Genomic DNA, 24,753 nt, shown 5'->3' on the forward strand with positions numbered 1-24,753 from the left:
GTTCCCTTAGGATTGAGATTCATGAGAATGGCCAGACTCTGAGGTTCTCCTGGAAGACCCAATTTGTGTCTCAACGTTTATTATGGAGAAACACTAAAGAGGTTTTCTTTCTTGGGCTAAAATTAATAGAATTGGGCCACATAATACATTCTATACTTATCTAAGCTGAAGAATCATTCTTAGCCAGGAAGAGCTGTTCAGGTAATGAACGTTGATGTAATATAATGTACTGCTCTTCCAGTCCAGACCTCCTCACCTTAGGCAGCCACGTCAAAGCCACAAAGGAAAACAGTTGTTCTCTAATTGACTAACTCTTGTCTTGCAAAGTCAGTAGCTATGTGTGCTCATTAAAGAGTAAGAATCAAGGGAAAGGGAAATGATGAGAGGAGAGGGAAAAAGAGACCACGTCTTTGCAAAAGAGATGGGCATAAAGAAAGAAAGGAAGAAGGGTAATGACAGAAAAATGGAAGATTTAATACATGGGATCATTGCACAAGCCCAAGACAATTGTATTAGGAACCAAAGTTGTAGTCAAATGTCTTTGGGAGAGCTTGAAGGTGATGTGAACCCTCTCCCTGGTTCCAGCAGTCTATTGTCATTACCTGAAAATCACACAAGCACCAACAATTATAAAACGTTTGTCTTGAAATTTTGAATTATATTAGTAACATAAGCACAGAACCAATCTATATATTTACACAATGCTTAGTCACCTCAGTTGTTGAGCTGAGCTGCTCACAGTTCTCCCTGGGCTCCAAATCATCACAGTTCTCCTTGGGTTCCAAATTGTTTGAATAGTGGGCCTGTCACCTATCTGCAAATTCAGCCTCATGATTGGCTCTTATTCCACTCATGTACACCTTCCCACCTGGACTGATATGGAGAAAACATCTGAGCAGAACTGTGCAGCCTGAAGGGAACCAGTTGTCCTTCCGGCAATTATCTCTTGTCAATCCAACAGGGCTGTGACTTGGCTCTCAGTATTCCTATCATACCAGGCTGCCTCTCCTACAGAGAGGTCTTTGCAGTATCCCTTTTTTAAATTCTTGCAACACTGAGTGGACATGAAGGTTGTAACACTGTGACACTTGTTCAAGATGCCTCTGGAGGTCAAAATACCCAAGCTATGCACCCAAGACCTAAATGAAAGTGACCTGATTTTCAAAGGTACTGAACTCTGAATAATTTTAAGAAAAGGTCAATGTCTCTGAAAACTAGTTTTCTTTGATTTAAGGGCCTAATTATGGATCTGGCAGCCCAATAGTAAGCATCTATGTCAAAATGTTCAAAATCAGCTAGGGAATTTAGCTACTGAGATTTTAGCCCCTTTGAAAATACCTGCCCCAGGTTTTAAGAAGTAAATTTATAACTTGATTTTTTTTCCTTTGGCCCCTTCACTGTTAATTGTTCTTTTCTCACACATTTTTAAATCCTTGCAGCATTTTGGAAGACTGCTTTAATTTATACAGTACCTCTACACCCAGTCCTTTCCTGTTTCTTACTTGTAGTTTTCACTGTGACATATAATTATTATTATCATTATCATTGCTCTAGTCTTTGCTTTTTCTACCTGCCATCTTTATCCATGTAGTAAAGTCTGTTGCATGCCTTCCCAACTGCTTTACTATTTGTTTTGATAAAGACAACTGGTTTTAGTCCTACACTAACAAGCGTTGTGGCTTGTTATATTGCCAGACAAACACTTCTATTGTTCCCACCACCTATTCTTCCTGTTGGTGTCAACAGTCATGCTACCCTTCAGTACAAAGATGCTCAAACAAAGTTTTCTGATTCCAGTTATCGTTATTTGCAACAGTTTGGGTTTTGGCCTCAGTAGGCACTCAGATTTTCAAACATGTCTCAACTTATATACGTGGAGGAGCAAGAAAAAGGACCAGAGACACAAAGTGGAGAAAAAGCACTGCAGGTTAGCAAATAATTGACTTACCCATGGATCATTGCATACCATGGCTCTGCTGTTGGATTCTTCATTATCCTCTACTTTTTACTTTATCCTGCTACTTTTTACATGCGTAGCAGTCAATAGCCACATATGACATGACATGTTGGAGCTGGCTTATTCCCCTGTTGTGGCATTTAATAAACATGATTACAACTAGTCTATGCTGTGACTCCTACAGCATAAGCTGCTGATAGTCTGCAACAATTTATCAGAGAAGGATGACATGTAAAACAAACCAGACCAACAAATATTACCCCTTTGCAAAAGCTGTGCAGTGTTTCATTTATTTTGTACAGTCCAAGACAGAAAGTTCTATAGGCTCCTGAAATTTTCTATGCCTGGGGAGATATTTGTTATGTCACATTAGGACAGGACTCTGCCCACACACGAGAAATGCAAGACAGAGACCCAAAGTGACTCAGGAAAAACTCTATAGTTTCTAAACAAGAGGCTATTATTCCTTCCAAACAAGTTAACTAGCAAAATGATTGACTTGACCCCTGTGACAAAATTTAATATTTTATATTGCAAACAAAGTTGCTGGCACTAGTAAAAAACAAAACAAAACTAAAGTAAACTAAATAAAATAAAACTAGATAAAGTAAAATAAAATATACTTTTTTTTTTTTAGAACTTTTTTAGACTTTGTTTGAGGGCGTTGTTTGAGGGCTTTGTTTGCTTCTATGGAATCTGAATCATCAGGTTCTATGTCTCATTACTGCAGGCAATAAATTTCATTCTTCTAATTTGTTTGTGGTGGTTTTTGTTTGTTTTTTTGTTTGTTTTCCTAATTTTTCTGCTCTTGTTTCTAAAAAGATTGATTTATCAAAAACTCGAGTTTTTCATCTGTTTAAATTTAGAGAATGTACGGTGAATTAGCACACATAAATGGCAATCACTAGGGGACTTGGCTCCTACATCCTCATTATCTTCAGAAATATGTTGTGGTGGTAATGAAAGCCGATCTAATTTCATATCAATTTCCTTCCAGACATGATTTTCTGATATACACAGCAGTGATCAAACAAGGGACTAAGAACATACATTTATGAGCTTTTACAAACACAGATACAATTTAAGAGAAATAATTCTCCAACAGCATATTCCTTATATCCCTTAAGACAGTTTTCCCTAGACTTTGCTACGACCCCAGGCACAAGAATTTTGTCAGTTTTGGTCATTTGAACACCATCATATTCCAGATACAGGCATTGGAACTTTATTGAGTTATTTTGTTGGTAAAATGTCTGAGACATTTTTTACTTACTCAAACCAGCACAGCACCATGCAATATTTAAGCACAATTTCTGAATCGACACAAGACAGGGACCATTCCCAGTGGGCATTTTGAGTACACTTTTAAAACTAACAGAATGTATGGAAATTTCTGGTCATTTGGCCTATGGGCCAGAAAACTGTAACTGGCTGATTAGTTTACCAATATAGATGTAGCTGTGTTGCTTCCTGTATTCCTATGTGAAAACCTGTATTTCTTTATATTCTCCTGGTGTCCTAGGTAGCAGTGAATCTCATCCATGAATACTACATTCAATACCTTGTTGCCTTGGAAGAGCTGGGGAAAAAAAAAAAAAAAGAGTAAAAAAAAAAAAAAGTTTTCTCTTGAAATGATATCAGTAGCAGCCAGTACAATTTCCACTATACCCTCGTAAAGTGAGTTAATTGTAATTTGGGACATCTTTTTTTGCCTATTCCAACTATAATCTAAGTCCAAACTGTATTTTATAGAAGTGATGGCTTGATTTGTTCAGTCACACCACAGGGAGCAGAACTGATGATGTCTCTCAATCTTAGTTGCTGTAACTAAAGCCAAAATTACAAAAAATTCTAAGGTATGTAAAACAGTGTTAGGAAGGAAACTGTGTGACAGAAACATTCATGGGCTTGTACTTACATCCATATCTGCAAATACATTTGTTTTTCTTTCAACTTTTTCAAAGCCCCTAGTTCCTATATCCAGCTTTTGTTCCAGGACTTTCTGAAATAACTAAACTATAAATGAAGCTGTGAAAACTCAAGAAGCTGGGAGAGAAGCCTGAATTTTGCTTATCCACTTTAGGGGGTTTCAAGAAATATACAGATACACCATAAAAGCACAGTGAAATTGTGTTGACGAAGGTGTCAAAATATGTACATACAGGGAGGGATAGCTCAATACAAATTTAGACATAAAATGGTTTATTTTCCTGAGGTTGGAATCTGCCAGATCATTCACTTTTCTGTCGTGTATCTGTGATGCTGAATACATTTTACAAGAGCAAGAAAGCAATTCAGCAAAGATTGCCAGAGAGACTAAAGTAAGTGTCATCTAGGAATGACTTCTTAGCCATGGGTCATGGGAGAACTTATCAATATAATACAAGAAAGCATCAGAAACATCAGCACTTTTTAATATCAGACAAAAGGATTTTTGCATAAATGCAACACAAGCAATTATTTGTGAAAGAAAAAAAAAAAAAAGTGTGTGTACAAACAGCCCAACAAGATACAAAATATATCTGTGATGACGTTGCATAATCTTATATTAAATGCAGAGCTGTACAGAATCGTAAACTAATGTTCATAGGAAGGGACCTCAGGAGGTCTCTAGTCCAACATCCTTCTCAAAACAGGAACAGTGGATGATCAGGGCTTGATCCAGGCAGGTGTTAAAAAACACAGAGGACAGACTGCACAACAGCTCTGGGTAACCTCTTCCACTCTTTGACTGTCCTCATTGTGGAATTTTCTCCTTAAGCTCTGTCTGTATGTCTCTGTTTCAGCTTATGCCCGTTGCCTCCTGTCCTTGTGCCATGTATGACAGTGAGGGTCGTGGACCTGTTTCCTTGATATCCTTCCTCTATGTACAAAGGGCCATTGCGAGCTCTTCCCATTCCCCCCACTATCCAAAGCCCAAATAAATAAGCCCTTTCCCCCAGCCTCTCTTTATGCTAACTGTCTTGGTGGCCCTCCACTGAAGGCACTGCACGGTATAGATGTCTTTCCTGTTTTATGAGTCCCAGAACTAGACACTGTATACCAGATATGATCTAATAGTAATGGCTGATTTGAATGATAAAATTGAAGACAGCAAACAAAACAAAACAAGACAAAACCCACAGTTTCAAACCACTGTCAATATACTTTTGAGAAAAAAAAGACTCTTCTAAAGTTACTGTAATTACCATTGTGTAATATGAGGAGGGGAAATTTCAAGTGGGAGCTGGGAATGGTGATGCTCATTCTATTCCTGGTTCATTCAATGGCCAAGAATGCAAATCTCAGCAATTTGTTGCTACCCATCTGTGCCTCAGAGTAAAATGGGCTTGAACAGCATAGTTTTCAAGCAGAAAACCCAGAGTAACATATGTTTATCCAGATCTTCTTATACTATGTGAATAAGTGGAATTTAGTTTTTACTACAGCCCTCAGTGAACCACATTTTTCACTTCTCGTCTACCTGTAAATTTAGTGACCAGAAATCTTTGAATAATTTTGTTTAGTTCTGAAATCTAAACTGAAACCTCTCTGGCATTGTCTTTGTATCTATATAGTATGACAATGGTTACTTTTATCCATTTTGTAGTCTCCTATTTTTGTTTGTTTGTTGTTTGTTTGTTGTTTTGTTTTTTGGTTTTTTTTTGTGTGTGTTTTTTTTTTGGTAATATGGTAAGAGGATGGTATAATAGATGTTGCTTGAAAGTATGACTTTATGGCTTCTGCTGTAACATTAGATTGAACTAAACTTCTTGAAAACACATCATATCAATGAAGCTTAGTTTCTTTATGTTCTGACCCCCCCAAAAAAAAAAACACGTACATATAATACTAAATAATTATTAATTATTAATTTGTTAAGATCTGAAATTAGATAGGGGGCTGCCTATTGCATCAGAAGCATGTCTTGTGATAACGACACACTCAAATTTGATAACTGTAAGACCTTTAAAAATATGTGTTATCCCACATTGTTGAGACCTGTTAGCATTTAGGCAGGTAAATTCTCATGGCTAGAGTGAGATTGCTCTGGCGGAGCAGAAGGAGTCCCCTGAAAACAGGACTCAGAAACAGGTATCTACATGAAAGACTTTTTAAAAGTATTGGTGAGTGCCGTTCTTTAATAGCTGATGGAGAGAAATGAGCACTTAAAGGTGGAGGTTTTTTTTGTTTGTTTATTTGCTTTTTTGTTTGTTTTTGTTTTGTTTTGCTTTTTAATATATATGTATAATGGAATGAATAAACAGTGGGAGTGAAGCCTCTTTTGGCTTATCTGACCTAATGAATTATGCAATACTACAGCAAGAGCACTAAAACATGACTATGTATAATTCTAGACCATTTGATAGTCCCTGGCATAGATTTGCTAGGCCAGCTAGGACTCTTTTTAGACATTTCTCAGGAATACTTTGGGAGTAAACATGGGCCAGAAATTATTCCCAGCAGACAGTTTAGAAGCAGTCAGCTGATTTTCAAGGAGAAAGTATAGTATGGACAAAATTAGATCATGACAGTAGATCTCAAGACCAAAGGCATGTTTTAGTTTGCTAATACAGAAATAATGTAGAAGCTCAGATGAAGACCTCAGAGAACCAGAATCAAAGATACCTAAATCTCAGGTCTGCAAGAAAATAGGCATGGTGTGTATGATCGAATTATATTCTTCATTCCTGTCTGGTACTTGGTATAAAGGGATACAACTTACTATTGTTTTCCTTTATACCATATATTGTTTTTCCTTATCCCATCAACTAAAAAATCACATATAAACAATCACCCCAATCTGTTAACTGGATTGTAAAATCCATCACCTCAGAAGTTTGGTGTGCATAGTCTTCAGTTTACCTCTATTTGGCTTTCTCAGTGTGGGTTTTTTGTACATGTACCTTATAACCTAATTCCACAAGACTGTCTTTTCAGATAGTTCGCTTCATCCATAAATTAAAGTAAAATAGTTCAAACACTCATTGTTTATTTTCATGTTATTTTAAAGTTTTCTAAAAGGTTCAGTGACACTTAGGTTCATGTTTGTTTGTTTGTGGTTTTTTGATCGTTTGTTTGTTTTTCTGTTTAAAATCTCATATGAACATGCTTATCATAAATTATTCCATTAATGAAAGGAGATTTCTCACTAGGTTTAGTTCTATCCTCATTTGCTCTGCTCTAAGATTGTAATGACTCCAGTAAGGCTACACAGATCAGCAAGAATGAAAAATTAATGCACGATCAAAGAATGGGTCTTCTTTTCACATTGTAGTCCATTTGTATTTATACCAGTATGACCTCATAAGAAGATGGCAACTCCTTAGTTATTCTTTCTTTTTCCCTTCGTTCCTTTAATTTCTGCCAAAACTGGTGACTTCTTCCTTATCAGGCTCACAGAAGTCAACTAGTCTTTCCCTATCTTCCCCTAGTTCATGAGAGATATTTTTGTCCTTGTATACTACTACCCTATTTCTTATAGCATTTCATTCCTTTCACTTTCTACGTAGAAATGCTAAATTTTCCACAGAGGAGGTGCCCTGGAGGGGAGTTTTGCTCACACCCAAGAAGGGATGTCAGTTAATATTTGGACATGATTAATTAACAGTAAACCCTAAGGCAAACTTTGCTATTATGAAAATAAGACAATATTCCAGATTACATGAGCGGCTGCCTATATGACAAAGTTAACCAGATGCTCTGAAATCAACAAAGATTTGTCACAGATATTTAGGCAGTTATTATTTTATGAATTTCATGTTCAGATGAATTACCCTTGTCCCTATTAGACGTTATAGGAATGAGTTAGGAATAGACCGTTACTTGATTTCCCTCTCTGATATTTTCAAACATAATTATACCTTTCTGATTTTACAGAAAATTATTTGGAGCTTCTATTCTTTTCCTAATTATATTATTTTCCTCATCAGTGGCTCATTGGTACTTTACCACAAAAGTGGAATCCCAACCTTATGTTGCAATGTATGCAAACCTCGAATAATATTTGTAGCTCCCTCTTGGATGGAACATAACCACAGTTTGACAAATAGAGCTGCATCATATCATGGCTCAGCTTCAGAAAGAAAAAAAAATAGTTTTTCCAGAAGAAACTAAAGGATTTAATTGTGTAGAAAAATCACAGTCACAAATATTTCAACAGAGTGTGGATACTGGGATAACTAAATGAACTCAGCAATGAAGGCTTGCAAACTGCACAAGCAGAGACATACATATAGATTAAATATGCTATTGAATCTGCAAAGGCAAGATGTGGTCAGAACCTTTATTTTATGTCTTATCTGAAAGAAACAGGAAAAGGCTTAATAAGTCTTCCCTATCACAGAAAATTACATACTTGTTTTGTTTCATAAAATAAAGATGTCAATTTCTTTCTGCTAGGGAACATTGCAGACTCTCTTCCAAGGCAGTAAATCAGTATCCTAAAATGCTCTATCACTGTTATTCATGTATTTTCATCTATCTCAGACCTGGCTCTAGAAGTATTTGGAGACATTGTGAAATCATGCCTCCTGAAAAAAAAAAAAAAATTGTTAGGAGATCAACTAAAACTTTTGTTATGTGTTACCTTTTCAACAGCAGAATTTGAGAGAATAAAAAATGAACTCTTTGTAGAACAAAGAAAAGAGAAAAAGAAACTTAGGAACAAAGAAGCTTAGGAAAGTTTAAACCAGAACAATGCAGACAAATAGCACAGAAAGGTAGGTTTTCAAGATTTGATTCCTCTTCTAAGTTCTACAAATACTTTTTTTTTTTTTTTGCGAGGGGGTGGGGGGCGGGTTGAGGCATTGTGAATGGGCTGGGAACAATGAACTATGCATTTCACACCTGTAACTCCAAACCTCTAAACCTAAATTGGCAAAGAATGAGTTAATGCTATCAGCAAACACCACACTGAAATTTCAAGACAGATCCCTACCAGCCAGTTGGCTTAATTGTGTGTCGCCAATTCATAACATAAAACATCTTTTCAATTCTGACGTGAACATCTGTCCTTTTCATTTTAGAATGGTTCCGTCTCTAATGATAAATTAATTCAATAACAGTTCATAAGCTGTTATTTTTGTAGATTCTCGATTCTTATAATAAGTGAGCAGAAGAAAATTCAACCAGAGAACGGGAATTTTCCACTGGGAAATTCTCAGTTGATATAAGTTCTCTCCAATTTTGTAATGCTACCATTGAAATATGCTAAGGTCAGGGCAAAATGTAATAGAGGATCATTTTGCAGTTCTCCCCTAATGTAAAATCTTTTAGTCTATATCCCAGAAATATACCCAGATTTCTGGGCCAAGTAATAGTTAAGTGCTAGTTGTGTATACCTAGTAGAGACCAAGGGGCTCTTTCAGATCACACATTCTTTTTAACCTACACTTAAGAATGTAGCTCACTGCTACATGAGCTGCTGTTGCTAATTTGAGTTTCCTAACAATAAAACCAAAGCTGTGACAGACTCTAATGTGATATGTGGAGCAGCACAGATACCTGAAAGATGCAGACTAAATCTATAACTGTGATATCTCAAACATGACCAGACAGGGAAGTGAATCTGTTTTATATATATATATATGTATATATATATGTATATATATATATATATATATAAAATATGCTGGTTTTTTGGTTGTTTTACATATATATATATACATACATATATATATATATAGACTCTGTCATTAGGGGCTCCAATTATAAAATAGATAATAAAATTATTAATTTATTAATTCATTATCTGAGTGACAGGGTAGAGTGCACCCTCAGAACATTCACAGATGACACAAAGCTGGGAGGAGTGGCTGATTCATCCAGAGGGACCTCAACGGGCTGGAAAAATGGGATAATAAGAATCTCATGAAGTTCAACAAGGGGATGTGCAGAGACATGCAGCTGGAAGGAATAGACCCATGAACCACTATATGCTGGGGCCCATCCAGCTGGAAAACAGGTTTACAGAAAAGGACGCAGGAGTCCTGGTAGACACCAAGTTGAACATGAGCCAGCAATGTGCTCTTGCTGCTAAGAAGGCTAACTGTATCCTGGCTTGAATTTGGCAAAATATTGCCAGTTGGTCAAGAGAGGTGATCCTTTCCCTCTGTTCAGCACTGGTGAGGCTGTACATGGAGAGCTGTGTCATGGACGTGGACATACTGGAGATAGTACAATGTAGGGTCAAAAAGATGGTGAAGAGACTGGAACATCTCACCAATGAGGAGAGGATGAGAGACCTGGGACTGACCACCTGTAGAAGAGGAGGCTCAGGCGGTATCTGACCAATGTCTATAAATACTTGAAGGTGCAGAAGGAACAGACACACACACACACACACACACACACAAAGAAGTTTGTGGAATCTCCTTCTTGGAGATCTTCAAAACCCATCTGGACATAACCCAGTGCAGTGTGCTATAGGTGGTCCTGCTTGAGCAGGTGGGTTGGAACAGATGGACCCAGAGATTCCTTCCAACCTTAACTATTCCATAATTCTGTGATTCTGTAATTTTTGTGAGCAACTGCAGTTAAGAGGTCTGCAAGTGATCCAGAGGAAAAGATCAAAAATCAAAATGATCATCACAGTTAGATAAAATTCAGTAAACCCAAGTACAAGTTCTACAGTTGCACAATAAAAAATGAATTGTGTTGAAGTAGAATGGTAGGTATTTGAGATGGGAGATGTTTGAGTAGTCAGCATTTCTACAAAAAAAAAAATCGCTATATACTACAGGAACAGTAAGTCATCTCTTTCATTCTGTTCAAAGAGTTAACCATCAGTCTAGGAGGCATAAAGATTTCTAAAACAAGTCAAATGTACTCAGCGTACTCAGTGCTGATGAAGCTTCAGTTGGACAAAATATGTCAATAAAGATAACAAGCATAACAGCACAACTAGAAGGAAGCAAAAGAGATCATTAGAGACACAAAAAATGTAATATGAGGAAAAATTGAAAAGATGAGAAAGATTCAATTAAATTGGAGGCAAGAGATGCAATTGTTCCTGAAAGACTTCTGAAACTAGTCCAAGAAGCATAAACTTTCGTACAACTCTTTAAAAAGATTAAAAGGCCATAGTAGAGAAAACATTTGTAGAGACTTCTGAAATACCATGATAGGCAAAAATAACTTGATATCCTGTCTCATGAAAACTGCAGACACTGAATTTTCCAGATATTTGGGCTGGTGGCCCTAAGCAACTCATCTTCCTACAGGACAGATCAATACTTTCCAAGACATTTTACTTCATATTAGGCTTTTTGTTTTCTAACTCAGAGTGTGAGGAGTTGTGTTTGTTAATTCTTGTGTGGTATTTTAGGCATACAGATGCAAATTAGTTTTGCAGATGAAAACGTGGAGAAGATTTGAAAATAACAAAGGCAATCCCACTTTTAATAAGTGATGTATCTGCATTTGTTGCTTGTGTTCAGAATGTTACTTGGAAAGGAACAAGGAGTAGAAGAAAATAAAAGTCTTTTAAGGAAGTCAATAACAGAATTCAAAACTTACATTGTTGAGTTCATGGATGCAAATGAACACAAAAAGGCCTTAAATGTCACTACAGAATATTCAACACCTGAAATTTGTAAGATTTTCATCTGTTGCATAGCACTGCCTCCAGAAATGAACCTTACCTAATCAATTCAACTTAAAGTTTTGGCTACAAATCCATCTCACTTCAGACAGATTCAATAAGAGAGTGTACTGGAGAGAAAAGTAAACAGAAAATGCTCCTCACAGAGTTTATACCAAATTATTTTAAAACATGTTTAAAAGTAATAGAAAAATCTGTTCATTCATTGACATTAGTAATGAATGCTCGAAGAACATGATATGAGATATCTAAAGTTTTCTGGAGAAACAAACAAAAAAAAAAGAGCAGGTAACTACTGGATTCACTGAGAATGGCTGAAGATATAAAAAGAGATTAATTCAACTATCTGAATTTTTTTTTAAAGGCTTTTCTGGGAGAATGTTTAGGTTTAAGAGCTCAGCATAGTTCATTGCACAGGCAGAAAGACAGGAAGGTGGTATTCAGGAAGGGTAAAATCAGACAGACTTTAAGGTAGGTATTTTGTGCTTGTATTCAATTAGTCACTTATGGAGAAAAGTATAGGTGGTGTCACATTACTTTGTCCAAATAAAAGAGGTAAACATGTTATATGCAGATAATGGGGGGGAAAAAAAAAGAAAATCTGCTTTAACTGCATTACTAGCTTTTTCTGCACCAAGCTCTAGAAACACCATCTGCCACTGAAGGAGAGAGAGGACATCCCTCACCAGCAGTAGCATCAATTCTCCCTTCCCTTCCCTTCCCTTCCCTTCCCTTCCCTTCCCTTCCCTTCCCTTCCCTTCCCTTCCCTTCCCTTCCCTTCCCTTCCCTTCCCTTCCCTTCCCTTCCCTTCCCTTCCCTTCCCTTCCCTTCCCTTCCCTTCCCTTCCCTTCCCTTCCCTTCCCTTCCCTTCCCTTCCCTTCCCTTCCCTTCCCTTCCCTTCCCTTCCCTTCCCTTCCCTTCCCTTCCCTTCCTCTTCTCCTCCCCTCTCCTTCCCCTCCCCTTCCCACAGCCAAATACTGAACAACTCTGACTCTCCACAGCTCCCTTCCTTTTTTTCGTCTTTTTCTCCTCTCTTTCTTTGTGATTTTCTGTAGTAGCAAAGGTCCTGCCTCACTTCTGTAACTTATAAGCAGCAAAAGCCAACTTTGTTCCCCCTTCTGAGAAGATCATTGCAACATATATAACTGGAATTCTCTAAACAAACAAACAGAAAAGCACCAGTTTTGCTTGCTTTGGAGCCTCTGTTAATCGCAGTTTCTGTCCAGCCATAATGCTTTGTTTACGAAGCCTCTTTGCTGTTCTCTGCCTCCCCTACAAATGTTGTTTTGACATTATGGTCACCAGGTGCCCCACCACCCCTTCCATCAATAGACACTTATGCAGCAGATGGTACAAATGGGTTGGCAATAATTTAGTGCCTCAGCATTGGATTGCCTGTCTGGTGCTTGTAATGGTGACTAGACAGGGTTAATGACAGTAGCTGGGAAAGAAATAATAATAGTTTTAAAAAAAATACTGTAAGGGTACATTTTCAAGGAAGCAAATACCTGTTTCATGAGCCGGATGCTCTGATGAAAATCACTGTTCTTAAAAACCATGATCTATATTCTGTAGGAACAGAGGTTTACTTTAGAAAGGTGCCTTCAGCTTAATCATGTTAACAACGTCAAGACTTCCCTTATCTCCTTTGATCATTATAACACCAGTGACACTGTTATTATTATTATCTTCTGCCTTAAATCATAAGACTATGGCTAGTTCAGCTGTGATGCTCTAAGGATGGAAAGGAAATAAAGCTAGCAATAATTGGTGGTGGCTTTCATTAGACCAACAAATAACTGTCTATGTACTACATACATACTGGGGCACTGAAAGGAATAATTTTAATTATAACCCAATGGAAAATACTTTTGGACATTTTTTAGTCTCTAGTTTAGTTTTTGCTAAAAATATGATAGCACAACCATTTTTGTTGTTGTTGTTTGGTTGTTGTTTTTTGTTTGATTGTTTTTGTTTTTTTCTTTTGCTATAAACCAATATAGAGGTAGAGGTCAATTCAATGTGAATTACTGTAAAGTTCAGAGGTTTTGGCATGCAGGGTTCCAATATCATCTTGAATAATCTACAGCAAAATGTAGGTCATTCAAGAGTGAGAAGTGAGTCAAAATTTGTTCTTTTACACAGATGCTGGCTTCTTCTTTGTTAAATAACTCACTTTAACCATTTTCATCCATTTTGTTGCTTCTAAATTGGAGATAATATTCCTGTCCCAGGGATACTGTAATGATTAATTAACCACTTCAAGTCACTTGGGATTTGAAAAGGTGTGTGTGTGTGTATAACTTCACATATACAGAATATAAATAAATATTTCTGTTACTTTGTGCGTTAGGCATAAAAGATGTCATTCTAGAATCAGCACTGAAATTCTGAGCAAGAAAAAAAGATGTCTTGGGAATTTAGGCTGTCAAATTCAAATGACAGTCTTACTTCCCATCTCCAAATTATCTCCAGATATGAAGTTCTCTCAAAATCATTTCCCTCAGAAGACTCAAGAAGATGAGGTTATTGATATTGAAAAAAAATCATATTGCTTTCCTTTTCCAGCATGATAAGGAGATTTTTGTATTCTGATTTGTGGGGTTTTGTCAGACTTTGTATATTATACTGCAGTCTGGGCCATTGAGTGGTGGTACAACTCACTTCCCACCATTGCTTCTATGAGGGCAAGAAACAGAGAGAGTAATGAAGAAAAGGAGTGTCATTTTAAGGGAAAAATCAGTATGGATTCATTTGGGTTTCTTCAGCAGCATCGTTAACCTTCAGTACTCTGTACTACCACAGGAAAGAACGGGTAAATGATCACTAAAAATCTAGTCAGTTGTTCAGAGATGTTTTCTGGGAGTGCATGTGTAATCATGAGACCAGCACAAACAAATAATGTAGTTCTAAAAAAAATATTCCCAGATTTCTTTTCAGAATAAGAGAAAAAAATGTGAATAAAATGTTGCAATTAAAAAAAAAATCTGGATTTTAACTTATTAATGGACATAGAAAGCTTTCCTCTTCTATAATCACAATGTGATTAAGTCAAAAAAATAGTAATATTTTGTTTCATACTTTTTGCTTTTAAACTGTAACTACATGCACTTTCACTTCAGTGGAAGGAAAAAACAAACTGGAGAGTAAGCCCTGGCATACATTTCCAGCTCAGCCTCACATTCTTGCATGATCTTGAGTAAATAATTTAAATCTACTATGGCTCACATCCCCATCTGTTGATCAAAGGTAACAATATTCCCTTTCCCCTGCCCTTTCCCTGTTACTTTTGTCTAGACTGAATACAGTCAGTTTAAAATTTCCAAGTAAAATACTTTTCTACTAGATTCACCAGAAATGAAAATTTTGAAGAAATGTGTCCATTACACTGAAGTTTTTGACAAGGAAACCAGAAGGATAGGATATACACCCTGATGTCCAGTGGTACCCCTTTGGCAAATCAGCTCTGCTTGTCCATACATATCTCAAACCTTTGGGATGAGTCAGTTTTTACAGGTTCACCACTTTTATAGCTGATCGCATAAGTAAAAATGCAGATTAATCATCTTACAGGTCATTCCAAAACTCCTTCTCCAGCTTCCCTTAAACAGCATGGTCTGATTTCTAGTCTTTGCAGAAAACTTCTTGTGTGGACTTGGATATGTTGCTTATTCTCAGAGCCTCTTTGACTTCCCAGCTGTTTTTGTGGTTTTTCTCACTGGCTGTATATTGCACAGACAGGTAAGTTGGTCATCTCCTGCCCTTTCCAGGTCATTTTCCACAGTGATCTGGAGTACCTGTAAACATTTGAGCTTTAAGAAACATTCAGTCCTAGTCCAACTTTGTGAGCATGGGAGCATCCTTTGCCTTCAAAATAGATGGTTTTTTTTACAATCATAGAATCACAGAATGTTTTTTGTTGGAAGGAATCTTAAAGATCATCTGGTTCCAACTCCTCTACCATGGGCAGGGACACATCCCAACAGCCCAGGCTGCCAAAAGCCCCATCCAACCTAGCTTTGAACACTTCCAGGGATGGGGAATCCACAGCTCCTCTGGACAGCCTGTGCCAGTGCCTCACCACCCTCAGAGTAAAGAATTTCTTGTATATCTAATCTAAATCTACCTTTTTTATTTAAAACCATTCCACCTTGTTCTATCTCTACACCTCCTGACAAAGAGTCCCTCTCCACCTCTCCTGTAGGCCACCTTTAGGTACTGGAAGGCTGCTGTAAGGTCTCTCTGAAGCATCTACTCTAGGCTGAATCCCAACTCCCTCAGCCTCCCTTTGTGGGACAGGTGCTCCAACCCCCTGATCACCTTCATGACCCTCCTCTGGATCAGTTTGAATAAGTTCCTCTTGTGCTGGGGCCCCTGTTGTTACATTCTGCCATGAAGCAAATAACAATGAATAATGTTAATTCTTAGAAATATTTCCTATGTTAATGCAAAGCTATAAATCAGAATCTGGGGAATGTATGGGATCTAGAGACCTGAACAACAACAAAAATAATATAATATCCAAATAGAAAGAATGATTTCACAGACTTTCTAGTTGCAAAACAGTTCTACTTCCAGTGGGGAATTATTTCCAGCCCTACCTCTCCACTCATTCAAAAAAAAAAAAAAAACAAAGCAAAGCAAAACAAAACAAAACAACAACAACAAACTTCTAACCTTCTTGACTGGAGATTTAGGTTCGGTTCTTATGGTGTTTTTGAGAAATTACATGTTTGGGTTTTTTTTATTTATTTTTTTTTCAAAGAAACAAAACTTTAAGAGCCAAGAAAAGATGTATTTTATAAATATTGGTGATAACTATAAACATTGCTCTCTGGTTACTTTTTGATAAAAGTGTATTTTTCAAGAAGACAAATGTACAGAAGTCTAACAGTGGAAGAGATGAGCATCCTTTGCTTTCATCCTCCTTTTTGTTTAGTTTGTTTTTCCTATATTTCAATGTTTCAAAGGATGTCTTGAGTTTGTGTATGTGTGTATCTGTATGTAATGACATATTAATAACATCTCAATTAGATATGTATTATAATGGGCTCATTAATATAAATACATGTGATTGGCCTCTGTTTTGCTACAGAACTGAAGTTAATCAGTTAAACTTCAAAGGGCAAACTGAAGGATTATGCTTCACCTCATGGGGAAACAGTCCTTTCTTTGAAGTACCTGTTGGCATCCAGAAAGTTCTGTCAAGTCATCAATACATTTTGAAACTACCTTGGGGTAGTTTCCTATCTTTTTTTTTTTCTCTGATGCAAAAAGCCTTCGTTTCTCTCATGCAAACAGTCTGATGAGCCCAATGAGATCTGGAACCCCAGCTGATGCCCCAAATACCATCACCACAGCCAGAATTAACCAGTTGTCAAACATTTACTTTCAACTATCCAAATGATACAATTTGGTTCAGCATGAGATATAGAAATACAGCTAGAAAATAGCTTTGATATTAGGAAGGTTTCCACTCCCCAAATGGGCTTACAGGATGCCCATTCAAGTGCTAACCAGGGTTATCCTCATCAATTCAGAATCAATTTTTCTGCTCACAGAGTTATTTACTTAGTTCAATGATTAAATAAAATCTCACAGCTAAATAATATGCTTGCCTCTTACTACTAGCAGTGGACAACTCAGGCATTCTCTCCTCTGTTTATTCAACAGCAACCCACTGTTATTTGCAAAACAAAAAAGCAACACAGTGGGAACATTTAAATCCTTTTTTTTTTTTTTTTTTTAAAGCCACACAGACAAAAACAGCCAGTCATTTCTTCCCTGCCAACTGATTATACAGCCATGTTGTTTGAAAGCTTGCATAATTTACATTAGCATGCCTAAGATCTCAGGTGACTATGCCTTTGAGGCCAGCATGATAGCCCCAGTGGACCAAGATTTGATATTCTTCCCAATATCTGACCCTTTTTTCCTTGTTAATTATAGGCAGACTTCCCTGGCCTGGGCCCGGATCTGCACCTGTTTCCCATCTCTGAGCAGCTGCTAATTAGGTTGCAAATGGTGGGGCTGAGCAGAGCTGGCCACACATGCTTGAGCAGTCTATTGATCAGATTGGCATGCCATGCATACAATAATTACTACTTTCTGAACCCACTTCCCACAATAAAGGCTGCTCACAGAAGCCACGTTGTATTGAAATAAAAATTGAATCTCATACTGATGATATGTAATGATGTTGCTCCAGTGGAATAAGGGATGGGGATGGCAGAGGATGGATTTTGGATTCAAAACAGCCTTGTACAGGAAGAACTAATGAATTTCTTAGGTTATGTATATTTAACGTGGAGGCGTGACTCCAACTGACCGTCTAAAAATATAGGAATATTATGAGGTTTTTTTTTTTTTTAATGTTTTTCTCTATGTCATGTATTTAATTTATTTATTGGTCCTAGGATAAAGCAACTTCCAAATCTTATCTTGAGCATGGAGCTGTGAACGAGCCTAAAAATCTTATACTGAAATGATCCTAAAAATTTTAGTTTGATTAGTGGTACCTTTTGTGCTGAAACTCAAAAGAAGGTAAAGGTGATATGCCAGCATATATCAGCTACAGAAATATCTTCTCTTTGCCATTTAAAATGAACAGACAATAGTGAAAATATTTTATCTCATCCTGGCATGTATGTTTCTCTCTCTTGATTATAAATGGCATTAAGATATCTCTCTCAGATGTAGACTGTTGTCCTGTACATGTCTCAGGTTGGATGAGATTATCTCGCACAAAAATAAAACTCCTTCTTTTCCAAAGAGAGAAGGTTGTTGATATCATCATCCTAATCCTGGATTAATATTCCAGGATTAAATTTAATTTCGTTCCTCACATGGCATTGGTTTCTTTCCTGAGCCTTTCAGATTGACCTTTCTTTGTATGTTTATCCATGGTGGGGAATTCAGTTTGAGATTAAGACAACTGAATTTAGGTGTCTACATAGCCATATTTATAGGCATGATAGATGTCTAAGCTTCTGTTATAATTAATGAAAATCTAGTAAATTAGGGGAGGACAGTTCAGCTGACAAGATTCAACTTAGGCAATCATCAGTCGTTTAAATATATGAATTTGCTGTCATTTGAAATGCATTAGGATATTGGAGACATAATGGGATATGGCAAATGCTTTGACAAGGATATGCGATTCTTATGCTTTTCTGGAGTAAGAGCTGGAAAACTGGTGCGTATTTCAAACAGCAGTGGATGTGTTTATGTATTTAACTGAATTAACCCATATGGAACAAATGTGCACTGACTATAATGGGACCTTTGGTGCCTAGGGAAAATCTAGACACCTATGTGAGTGTAACTAAACTTAGTTATTTCATCCAGAGCTGAATACTGATGCATAACCTGTGTCATTGTTCAAATATTGGTGTTCAGTGATGAATAAGATGCTCCAATTCTGTGGCAATATTCAACAATTTAAGCTAATTTTGGAAACCTAAGATTACGTGAATTCCTCCAAAATATATTGGATAGGGAAAATGTGGTATAAAGAAGCTCAGCTGACTTGCCTGAACAGGTAAGGAGGGTCACTGCATGTCTGAAAGGGATCCCAAAGGTATCTTAGACTTCTAGACCCAGTATTCTATCTACTGCACCGCTCTTCCACCTAGCTGGGGATGTGTAATTCGATGTGGTCATAATCATAAATTTCAGGGGATCTTTCACTGGGGTCAGTGAATCATTGTCACTAATGGATTGTATGACAGGACCTCTTTCTCCATTATTGTAGGTCTTCAATTCAAGAAAGAAAGAAAAAAAAAACTAAGTAATATTAAAATAAATAAAAATGATTTCATCAGCAAGAACAAGTGCAAGAAGTGGTCTGCGATAGTCTGGGAAACACGTGTCTTTACTTGATTTTATATCAACTTCCAATGAACAATAATGCACCCATCACCTGCAAATTGGGAGATCTAAAGCCCGAAGGATTCTTCACCAAAGGAAATATTGCAAAGCAATTTTTTTCATACAATGCAGAATCAGTCAGGGATTTTCATAGACAGAAAATCATGTGAAACTCACCGTATAAATAATTCACTGTGAATTATTTGCTTGTCTTAGGATCTGCAGGCCAGATTTCCAGCTGGTGTAAATCCACATCATTCTGTTGGCCTCGGTGAAGCTATGCTGATTTACACCAGCCGAGTAACTGACCCAATGTATTGATGAAGAAAATTTCATCAACACAATGAGACAGGATACACTTTGAGGAAAAAAAATAAAGAGTGACATGCAGTGAAAACAGTATCAAAACAGTTCAACAGCTCTTCACAATCTTAATACGTCTGTGGATGGTACAAACTAGATAGAACCCCCTTTGTGCAAGCTAATAGCACGCTAAGAAGCTGCAGCAGGTGAAAACACAATAATCGTCTTCCCATTTTTCAGGAAATAATGATCTGAAACAATAGTTGGCAGCTTAACTCTTGTCAGACTGTTGTTTTACAAAATCCAGCATTTCCTCTACTTTGAATTTGTATTAGCAGAAGATGAATCATTGATGCTGCTGGATCCCCTCATTTTTCATATACAGCAGAATGAATTATTTTCATATAACATGTCATGAGCTTTCTCTATTTTTACATTTTCCCACTGCAGTTGAATCAAAGTGAATATTTCATAGGGATTCCTTTTTCTGTAGGGTTTGACCATAAATCAGATTTGCTGCAATCTAGCTGCAGAGGTGACCTGTTTTCTCAAAGCTAACATGGAGAGAGGAAAAAAAGAAAAAAAAAAAACCACACACACACACCCCTAACCAAACATTTCCATACATTCACTCCAAAATATACTTTTAATTACAGAAATGCATTAATGAATATTTTTAAAAATTAAATTAACTTACCCTTTCTCAAATGTTTAAATACATTAAAATGTTGTATAGAGTTAGCTTGAATATTTTGGACAGACTTGGGATATAGTCTGTCTCAAGTCAAGAAAAGAGGAAATCAGAATAGGTAGTGGGTAAATTTACATCAACACATGACTGGATATTAGTGGTTATATTATAGTTAAGTGCATAATGAAAGATTTAGGAACCTGTGAACTTGGCTTTAGGCTTAAAGTAATTAGCAATTTTTGCATATATGAATCAGTGGAGATTTGGAATCTAACTTTAGGGGCATTAAAGTTTTTAATATAATCTCTTAGCTTGTGTTCAGAGGCAATGTAGTAAGGAACACCAGGGGATCTGTAAGTACCTGATATAATAAAGCAGTACTTGTATCTTTGCACTTCAGTGAATTGATTCTTCTAGGACTGAATCAGATTTCAACTCCAAATGTGGAAGTTCACCAAGATCTTATTGGCAGAGAGTTTCTAGTTATGAGGCCAAAGAGTTTTAGGAAAAGTGTTTGAATGGAGAGAAAAATGAGATTAAATGACAACACACATACTGCTGTTTTTTAAGCAGAAGCTTGAGCAGGTATGACTTGATGGACTGTGATTACTGGGATCTGAACTTGATAACAGAGGAAGTTTTTTCCAATGTCATATTCTTGGCAGACCCTGTCCAATGGGTAGGACAAATAACTATAATTTCTAGTTGATCATACTTTTTCTTTATTTCTCAAATAAAGTGTTTCAAAGTCTCCACTGTCTTAAAATGCACCGTTATTATTTACTCTGTCTTTTAAAGAGAGTCATCTTCTGTGGTTGAGTATTATCCCTTCTTAGGATCAGCTAGGAAAACTGAATGTTTTTGAATTGAATTGATTTTTTTTTTTCCCCTTCTGTTTTTATTATTCTACTTCACATTCACAGTAGGTAAGCACAGACCCAGTCTGTGAATAAAGTGTAGATGCCTGTTGAGGGATACAGAAAAAACTCATGCACATGCCTGTATACTTGAGCTTTTTCCTATCCCCTTTTTCAGCAATCTTACCTCTGTTTTCAGTTTTATCTTTCCTTTCTTGCATGGTTCTATTCAACACGTTTTCTTACATTTTTAGATTAGATCTGGAAGGTCTAGATAAGCTTGCTTGTTATTAATGAAAAACATTAATAAAAGGTATGTCTTGACTAAATTTTCTTGTTTAATTTTCAGGTGTGACTGAACAGACTCCAAAACTTGTTTGCTCAAGAGTAGTGACATGGAAATGCTACTAAATATCTTTGGAAACATATTCAAGTGTGAAATGCTCAGAGAAAGAAAAAGAGAACATGTTGTTTGCAAACATTGGTGTGACCACACATTTGGACTTACCTGGGAAAAATAAAAAATTAAAAAATCAAACTTACTCTTTTTAGATTATCCTGGTCATGGGTACTCATCATAGCATACACAACAGGGAATCAACAGGTTTGAAGAAATTTAGGTATAGGTCTAAATATGTGCAAATCTTCCATAAATCTTATGAAAAATCAGATGAAACTGCTCACAGGTGTTACTTCCTGTATGACTAAGCTCCCCTTTGGGTCAATAACCAATTCTATTTTACCACCAGAAAAGCTCCCAAGGATCTGTTGAAGATTACTTCACTTGCTTAATGACATCAGAGATTACCTAAAGTGACCCTGTATGGTCATGGTGGTTGTAGTACAGGACCTACAGGACACACATGATCTTCTGCTCTGGAAACATAAGATCATGGGGGATAGCATCAGTCATCTCTAATGGCACGGGTGAATATGTATAGGCAACTGAACTAAAATAATGAAATTATGAATTATGGGAGTTTAAACACGTAATACCTATTCATTCACCTACACTGCAAACACATAAACTTAGGTGTACTATTCTTAAACTTAATCATAATCTAGGTAACTAGTGTGAAGTAGGCACTGAATAGTCAGCTGCTTAAACATGATTATATAGTGTCATTTGGGATACCCTGAAGTATTCCACATGGATTTCAGCTGCAACTCTCTAAATCTCAGACTAGGAACCACAGAATGTGCAAGTTATTAAACTGAGACACTAAATTTTATATGGCTAAAATTAGGTTAGATGAATCCCGCTTTCAGGGCTTCATGATGCTACTTTTAAATCTTTTACACCCTATTAATCTGACACCTAAAGGCTAAAACTGGGAATAAAAATTATGCCCTTCATAGACTTCTAAATGCAAGGGATTATTACTTCTCAATAGGAACTAAGGCCTGAGGATATTTTACATCCTGAAGTCTTACAAAGGCACTCAATGTATGAGCTTCTGTAAGCATGAAATGTTGCATCTAGACAAAAATGATTTATAATAACTTCAGATTTCTTTGAAAGGCATGAGCTTGGTCAATGGATTGGATGGACAGAATGGGATGCACGATATTTATACATAGGTGGTACTACTTAAAATAGACCATCACCATTTTTGCATGGTTTTAGCAGTATACTTTCAAAGATTAATTTATTCAAACTCTTATGAATGTCTGATGCTATTTTTTGAAGAATAATTTATTATCTGAAAACTTTCTAGCACCTCCCACTATTTCAGATTTCTGCAAAATTTCCATTAAAATAGACTACCTAAATTGCAACTTGAATTACTCCCCTTAGCTCCTGTATTTCCACTTCTAGATTTTGTAATAAAACCAACCAAACAAAAGTTTAAACAAATAGATAGGGGTGAAGGCACAACAGCCAGATCCAATAGATTATTTAGCAGTTTTGTCTGAGAAGAATTAAAAATCCCTTCTACTTCTGCTGTTGCTTTAGTACCATAAAAAATAAATTAATAAATAAAATAAAATAAATAAAATAAAATAAAATAAAATAAAATAAATAAAATAAAATAAAATAAAATAAAATAAAATAAAATCTAGATACATAAAAAGTAAAAATGAATGCCATATTGATGCCTAGGAAACAATTAAAATCAAAGCCAGACCCCTTTTCTTGAAGTTATTGTTGTATAAGTATTTTGTAGAATAAGGCCAGTCAGTCTCCCGTCTGTGCCCAGCAAGATCATGGACCAAATCATCTTGGAAACTATGTTAAGGCACATAGAAAACAGAGAGATGACTGGTGACAGCCAACTTGGCTTCACTAAGACCAAATTGCACCTGACAAATTTGGTGATCTCCTACAACGGAGTTAAAGCATTGATGGATATGGGAAGAGCAACTGACATCATCTACCTGAACTTGTGCAAAGCATTTGACACTGTCCCCCATGACAACCTTGTCTCTAAATTGGATAGACATGGTTTTGATGGATAGACCACTTGGTGAATAAGAAATTGGCTAGACGGTCACACTCAAAGAGTTGTGGCCAATGGCTTGATGTCCAGGTATAAACCAGTGATGAGTGGTGTCCCTCAGGGGTCAGTGTTGGGACCAGTTCTGTTTAACATCTTTGTCAGTGACATGGACAGTGGAATCGAATGAACCTTCAGCAAGTCTGCATTTGACACCAAGCTGGGTGGTACAGCTGACACATCAGAGGGAAGGGATGCCATCCAGAAGAAGCATGACAGGCTTGAGAGGTGGGCCCATGAGAACCTTATGAAGTTCAACAAGGCCAAGTGCAAGGTGCTGCACCTCGGCCAGCATCAAAAGAAACATAGCTAGCAGGTCAACGGAGGGATTGTCCCCATCTACTCCACTGTTGTGAGACTACACCTGGAGCACTATTTAGCTCTGGGGCACAAAGCATAATAAGAAGCTATTGGAGCATGTCCAGAGGAAGCTACGAGGGTGATCAGAGGGCTGGAGCATCTCTGCTATGAAGGGATGCTGAGAGAGTTGTGGTTGTTCTGTCCAGAGAAGAGAAGGTGCTGGGGAGAACTCACTGCAGCCTTTCACTACCTAACAGGGGCCTACAAGAAAGCTAGAGGAGGACTCTTTATCAGGGACTGTAGTGATAGGATAAGGGATAATGGCTTTAAACTAAAAGAAAGCAGGTTTAGATTAGTTATTTGGAAGAAATTCTGTACTATGAGGGCAGTGAGGCACTGGAACAGGTTGCTCAGAGAAGCTGTGGATGCCCCTTCCCAGGAAGTGTTTAAAACCAGGTTTGATGGGGTTTTGAACAACCTGGTCTACTGAGAGGTGTCCCTGCCCATGGCAGGGGGATTGGAACTAGATGATCTTTAAGGTCCCTTCCAGCCCAAACCATTCTATGATTCTAAGATTCTATGATTCTATGATTCTGTGATTCTATGAAGATGGTGGTCAATGTTGTGGTTTCTAGTATTTCCTCGGTAATATATTCCGTTTTATTTATTGGTATCTTGGAAATGGAACTACAGTG

The 24,753-nt window shown here is 37.0% G+C and overlaps 2 long non-coding RNA genes across 2 annotated transcripts in view; one reads left to right on the forward strand and one right to left on the reverse strand.

The window, feature by feature from the left end:
* The window catches only part of LOC308191424, a 169,713-nt gene that overhangs the window by 25,387 nt on the left and 119,573 nt on the right, over window positions 1–24,753 (reverse strand). The window lies entirely within an intron of this gene.
* LOC308193254 lies at window positions 16,540–20,790 on the forward strand. Its single transcript, XR_013949496.1, has 3 exons — window positions 16,540–17,895; window positions 18,649–18,735; window positions 19,294–20,790. It is a non-coding gene; the product is annotated as an uncharacterized lncRNA (long non-coding RNA).

This window comes from Anser brachyrhynchus (assembly GCF_964034855.1).
Source record: "Anser brachyrhynchus genome assembly, chromosome: 3".
NCBI lineage: Eukaryota > Metazoa > Chordata > Aves > Anseriformes > Anatidae > Anser > Anser brachyrhynchus.